The following is a 6,976-nucleotide window of genomic DNA, read 5'->3' as shown; positions in this document are numbered from 1 at the left end:
GCATGTATAGACCCAATATTCTGGCTACTATTAATAAGCAGCATTGAACACGTTTGAGCAAGTGTCTCTGTAATAGGATGAAGTGTCCTTCAGACAGATGCTGAAGAGTGCTATAATTTCATGTTGAGGTAAATCAATTCTATCATTTTCAACTTACCAAGCAAAGCAAGAGAAACCCCTAAACTACATGGAAACAAACAAAGCAAATAAAATAAGAAAAAAAATGGACTGGAAACCTGAATCAAGAATTGGCAGTTGTGGTGGCACACACTGATAAGATTTCCAGAGGGAGCTGGAGGTGGGAAATTCATGAGTTTGGGCCCAGCCTGAGCTATATTTGTGGGGCCTGCGGAGACTGACACAACAACCAAGGATCAGGCATGGAGAGGTCTCAGGCCCCCTGCACAGAAGCAGCCAATAGGAAACTCAGTGTTGGGTGAGGGAAAAGCATAATCAGAATATAATATATAGGAAAAAAATCACATTTCAGTTAAAAAGGATTCTCATAGGAGGTGATACAAATGACTAGTAAAAATGTGATGTAGACCTAAGGACTGCTATGAAGTGGTGTTTTCTGAGCATGATGAGGCAGTTGCACACATGAACTTGCAGCATGTCTGACTGCCTGCACAGACCCTAATAACAACAAGACAGTCAATATTCCAGCACAGACAGGGGATGACGATCAGCATGTTCTACCCACAGCTGAGGCACTCCTGGCCGACTGATGGGTGCTGGTAAAGAGGAGTTAGTGTTCTTTAGGCACACGGCCATGGGAGGCCCTTCACATTTCAACGGCTTCACAAATACCCCAGCATATAAGCATCATTAACTGAATTCCTGGGTGATTTAAAGTGAAACTATCCACTCCACTTTCTCTTCCTAGGAAGACCATTCCCTTCCCTGCTGTCACCTTACATTATATGTAACCTCTGTGGTTCTACAGATTGCAGTTCACTCATCAAAGACTTAACAGGGAATATCCATCCACATCTGCATGAATTCATAGCATGTTTTTCCTTCTGGGTGGTCTGGGTTGCCTCACTCAGGATGATTTTTCTTGCTTCATCTGTTTCCCTGAACATGTTATTATTTCATTTTTATTAACAGTTGAGTAATATATCCTTGTGTAAATGGGCCCATGCTGCCCTCCATTTGTTAACTGATGGATATCTAGACTGTTTCCAAATTCTGGATAATATGAATATAGCAGCAATGAACATGTTTGAGCAAATATCCCCATGGTTGAGAACCACTGCTATTTAAGAACTAAGGACTGCTAAGAGATAGTCTTTCAGGGGCTGGAGAGGTGGCTCAGTGGCTTAGAGTGCTGAATGCTCTTCTAAAGGACCTCGGTTCAATTTCCAGCACCTACACGGCCCCTCAAAACTCTCTGTAACTTCAAGATCCAACATCCTCATACAGACATACATGCAGACAAAACAGCAATACACATGAAATAAAAAGTCATTGAGAGAGAGAGAGAGAAGAGAGATATTCTCTGTCTGTAATCAGTGGGCAGCTTGATGTTTATGTGGGTACCCTAGTGAGTTGAGCAAGTGCTGTCTATGACATGGATTCTGTTGCTTCCCTCTAATGGACCAAGGCTGGATCAGTGGATAAGGATGGCTTCAGTTCTGATGCGATTTGATGAGCAGGGGTGGATTGGGGATGCCCCCATTTTCTGAGAGGAGTGGGAAAGGTGATGGGGAAAGAGGGTGAGGAGGGACCTGGAGGAAAGGAGAGAAGGAGTGATGATCAGGATGTAGAGTGAATATATAAAGTAAAAATAAATATAAAATAGAAAGAGAGATTCTCTGAGAAGCTGAGCTGCCTAAAAGAGGCAGAGAACAGCACAGCTGTTTTGGAGGGCCTTAGACCACCTGGACTACTTGAAAGAGGCTCTCTAACCCATACTGCAGTAGCCCCTCACCCATGGTCCTATAAAGAACCCCAAAAACCTGTTGGTTCAAGTTTGACTTTAGAGTATCCCTACTTTGATGCATTCCTGGCTCCCAATCATAGGTGAGTAGATAGTTCTTCATATCTCTCCAAGAAGTATCATGCAACAGACACATACACCATAGGTTTTTATTTAGCCACAAAGAAAAGCAGAATTGTGTAATTTTCAAGGAAATGGATGGAAATGAAAAATATAAAATTAAGTAATTCAGGCTCAGAAAGTGCCTGTGTGTGTTTGTATGTATACCTGTGTGGGTATACAAAGATGCATGCATGGATGCATGGATGGATGGATGGATGGATGGATGGATGGATAGATGGATGGATGGTGGAAGATGATGTGTGAAAGCTGGGTTTTTCCATCCTCCATTTCACTCCTGGGGTTCCAATTCTGGTCATCTGATAGGATTATATGATAATTACCTTTGTCTCCTGAGCTACCATGCTGCCCTGTTTCTACCTATTTGTAAATATAATAAATAATATATATGTGCATGTGTGCATATATATATAATTTGTGTGAAATGAAAAGTGAGAGGGAGAAAACAAACAAGAGAGGGTCATTGAGAGCAGGTACCTATGAAAAGGATAAAATACTTTCAGCAGAAAATAACTATAATTAAATCTTTAAAAACAGTATTCCCATTATGTTTAAGACACAAAATGCTATGAGGATTGGGTTATATCTGACCACTTGGGGGACATATTAAGTCCCTGATTGTGGTCAGTTAAAATTTCTGCCTTAATTTACTTTTCATGTATTTCCTCTTCTGGTTAGTAATGTTAATGATATTTCCTAGTAGTATGGCTTTGCACATTTCTTTGAAATTGTTTTTATATTTATTTTGCTATTTCATATGTCATTAATTTTTATGTAAGTTGAAATTAAATGAAATTTAAACCTAAGGAGCAAAAAAATCCTTAAAATTAAAATATATATACCATCAGTAAATCTTTGTATTATCTTTCTAAACTACGTATGTGTTTTGTACATTAAACATTTAGTATTATGGTTAATTAGAGTGATTGGTTTATGTTGGCTCTCAACATTAATTATTCTATCTAAGAGATATCACATACCATATATATTTTTTCTCTGAAAGTTTTGAATTTTATAGTCAAGAAAATTGAATATTTTTTTCCAAGACAGGGTTTTCCTGTGTAGCCGTGGCTGTGCTGGACTGGCTGTGTAGACTGGCTGGCTTCAAACTCTCAGAGATCCACCTCTCTCTGCCTCCGTTTTTGCTGGATCACAGGCGTGCACCAGCTTGCCTGGCTCTCAACGGACTCTTACCCAAAAAATTTGAATAGCCACACATGCTTATCTTATTTTCTTTAAACCCTTCAGATGTACTTCTTACATAAAATAAGCGTGTCATTCATTATTAACTGAGCTGATCCTTAGGAAACTTATATTGTCCTAAAATTGCCAAACGTATGAGAGCCCAAAAGTTATGTTTGTGGGTTCTCCAGAATTGTGGGGGCCCCTACATGTTACTTGTTACAGGTTATTTTGATGGAAGGCACATCTGAGTCTCTCATGAGATTACTGTTTTCACGTAAGTACTATGTAAGCCCTGTACCCTCCGTGCACTTCTTCTCTAAGCTCTCCATCACATCCACTGCAAGCACATCCTCACATCCTATCGTGTTACTCCATCCTCGTGTGAAGCTCTGTCCCCTGGAGACAAACAAGCAGAGAACAGCGGTTTCTCCTCTACTCCTGTCTCTACACCCACTCTCAGTCAGAGTTCTAGTGGCGACCCAACTGAGAACTGTGAAACTGGTCATGATACGTATTCTAAATATATTTTAGCCATCCTTTTGGCCTGATTCCCTACTAAGTGTAATATTTGTCAATTCCATCTATATTCCTGAAAATTACAAAAAATTATCAGAAAAAGAATATTTAGATAGATATGTACATTGATTTAGAGGGATCATAGTTTTCATCATGGAGAATTTCCTAATTATCCTACCTGTAGAACTTGTAAAGGAAAAAGGGCAAGGACATTTAAAGAATAAGCATTTTGTTAGAGTCTCTCAGCATGTACCACTTATCAGTCAAACAATTTTTCTTGCTAAATCACTGTGGCATTGTGGACCTGTATGTTTTCTTATTGCTTCTTTTCTTATTGCTTCTTTATTCTATTTAGAACGTCACAGGAATTTTCACCCAAGTTCTCTTCTTCCTCCAGTTCACAGACTACAAGCTTGCATCCAATTCTTAGTATTATCGTATTAGCTCACATATAGGTCATGTGTTTTGACATTTTCCTTAATGTGTTGGCCAGAAGAAAAATTAAAAATTCTACTCTATTTATCTAAAAAAGAAAAAAATCAAAACACCACAAAACATCTCAAAATAGTATATCTGCTGCTAAAATTGAGGGCCTGATGATGACACATAATAAGTGACCCCCGTGTGGTCATCACTATGTTCCTTGCACAATTTCACTGAAGGTCTGACCCCCGCCGCCTGGAGAGCACTTGAGAATGTAGAACCATTTGCCACAAAGATCAATAGAACATGGAACTCTATCGCATAAGACCAGTTTTTTGATGTCTGTAGAAATGGAAATCAGTCACTCAAAATACGTTTCAAACATTTTCTCATTGATTGCTTTAAAAATGATCCGCACATATGCTTCTAATTGGCATTATCCAAGTGACACGTTAACATCAGTGACCACTGAACATTTTGCAAACACTAGCGCTAAGATAGGGAGATACGTTTGTATGTTTTTCCCTTTAGCTGTTCTGGCATTTCCTTGTGGGAAGAAGTCTGGCCATTTAGACTGTGAAGCACACATTCTAGCAAAGCATTTCTTTATTTTAATCTTTTAAAAAAGATGTATTTATTTATTATTATGGATACAGTGATCTGTCTGCATGTACACCTGCAGGCAAGAAGAAGACATCAGACCACATTATAGATGGTTGTGAGCCACCATGCAATTACTGGGAATTGAACTCAAGACCTTTGGAGGAGCAGTCAATGCCCTTAACCTCCTAGACATCTCTCCAGTTCTGCAAAGCATTTCTTTCTTATTTTTTTTTAAACTGGCTGTGAGATTGATTACTGAACAAGATTTGGTAGGGTACAGAAGAGCATCACAGTGGAAGCCCTCCTCAAGGATGCAGGGCTCTCTCCATTTGTCCACTGGACCACGATTGGGAATATATTTGACCCCACAGCCATCAGGAATGAGTCACTTCTCAGCAACCATGTCTTCAAACTCATCTGCATTAAACTTAGTGAAGCCCCACTTCTTTGAGATGTGGCTCTTCCGGCGCCCAGGGAACTTGAACTTGGCTCTACTCAGAGCCTCAATCACATGCTCTTTACTCTGCAGCTTAGTGCGGATGGGCATGATGACCTGGCCAATGTGAACCCCGGCCACTGTGTCCTGCGGTTTCCCAAAGGCACCACGCATACCTCTCTGGAGCCTGTCAGCCCCAGCACAGGACAACATCTTGTTGATTCAGATGACATGGAAAGGATGTAGCCTCACTCAAATACGAATGTCATCCTTGCCACAACTCTTCACCATGTGTTTGTTGGCACAGATACAGGCAGCCTCCAGTGCTTCAGAAGAGAGTTGTTCATATTCATCTGATACCATGTGGCCACAAAGTGGGAATTCATCAACTTTTGCCTTCTTTCGTCCCAAGTCAAAGATGTGGATTTTAGCACCAGGGACACCCCGGCAGAAGCGACACTTTGGATAAGGCTTGTTCTTACAATACCAGTAACACCGGTCAGGCCGGCTGGACCATAGGTGGCGCGCTGGAGGAAAAGATGCAAAGCATTTCTTATATCCTGTTTCTATTGTCATTTCATGTGAAAAAGTGGTGTGTTATGAATCTTCTACTGTTCATTGCTAGGCATTTCCCAGCACTTAGCTCACAGAATATTGATACCATCTTTCTCCTACAAGATGAAACAAGCCAAAATCTCTCTGGATATTTCATATCTTAGAATCATTATTTTATTCTGTAAAAGAGTAGACTAAGCTACTACATATTATGCATGTTATATTATGGTAATAATCCAAAGGACAATACATTAGGCTTATATTTGAATAAAATTAAGGATAACTAAATAAACACTTTTCTTTCTTGTAAAGTATATTTCCCCAAACTCATTTTGTGAATAATGAATTAGCAAATTCACTGAATAATGTATTGGTTTTAGAAAAAAATTTCCCTTGTTTTATGCTAGTCATGGTAGTTTAAGGATTTATGCCATAAAAATAAAGCAGCTGTCAGCCTATAATTTTGGGATTTACTTTATTCCTTATGGGATATTGCTGCCATTTTTCTCAAAAATAAAAATTGAAACATAAGAGGGAGCGTGGTTTGGATTAAACAGTATCCGGAATAGAAGATAGCTTTGATTAAGCTGCATGACCGTATAATAAATATTATAAAGGACATTTAGGGGTTTGTACCTAGCCACTGATTTTTCACTTAAGTTTTTAAAGTTAATAAGTCACATACAAAGAGTGGTCAATGAAAAAGGATTGTAGTTAGCAAGTCATAGTATATGAAGTAGTCAGAAGAGGACTAAAACCTGCCATCTGGTCCTCTTGAAGCTACTGTGTGAACACCAGTCTCATACTAAAATAAAAATGTGAAAGATGTGATATTTCTTGCTTTCAGTCTCTAAACTGCCAGTGGAAGATGATGATACCCCCTTCCACTCGGAAAAAAATGTGTAACTATTATAAAAGTGTTCCTCCCACACATCCAGTGACTATGGATCTTTCCTCTTATTTGTAAGTGTTTAAGTATTTTACAGAGATTATCAATTAATCACAGATGATAGCCTATGGTATACTGTAACAGTGAATATTTATGCCTTTTCTTTATGAGAATATTGCAAACCCTGTGGACTGGACACAGGTGCATGCCATGTTGGGAGTCAAAAATAAGTGAAAGATTCCAGAGCCTGCAGAACTTTGGGGATCTGAAAACACTGTAGCATGCGTGATTTGGACCACAACCTGGC

General features: G+C 39.3%; 1 pseudogene across 1 annotated transcript; it reads right to left on the bottom strand.

Annotated features, from left to right (window-relative positions):
* Positions 1–4,397: 4,397 nt before the first annotated feature.
* LOC311608874 (large ribosomal subunit protein uL16-like) lies at positions 4,398–5,801 on the bottom strand (annotated as a pseudogene). Its single transcript has 2 exons — positions 5,081–5,801; positions 4,398–4,528 (listed from the first exon to the last, which is right to left on the bottom strand). The product of its transcript is annotated as a large ribosomal subunit protein uL16-like (transcript).
* Positions 5,802–6,976: the final 1,175 nt, after the last annotated feature.

Source organism: Acomys minous, assembly GCF_964271855.1.
Source record: "Acomys minous genome assembly, chromosome: 11".
In the NCBI taxonomy this organism is placed as follows: Eukaryota; Metazoa; Chordata; class Mammalia; order Rodentia; family Muridae; genus Acomys; species Acomys minous.
Note: the sequence above shows the minus strand (reverse complement) of the source record. Positions and strands in the feature narration are given on the sequence as shown.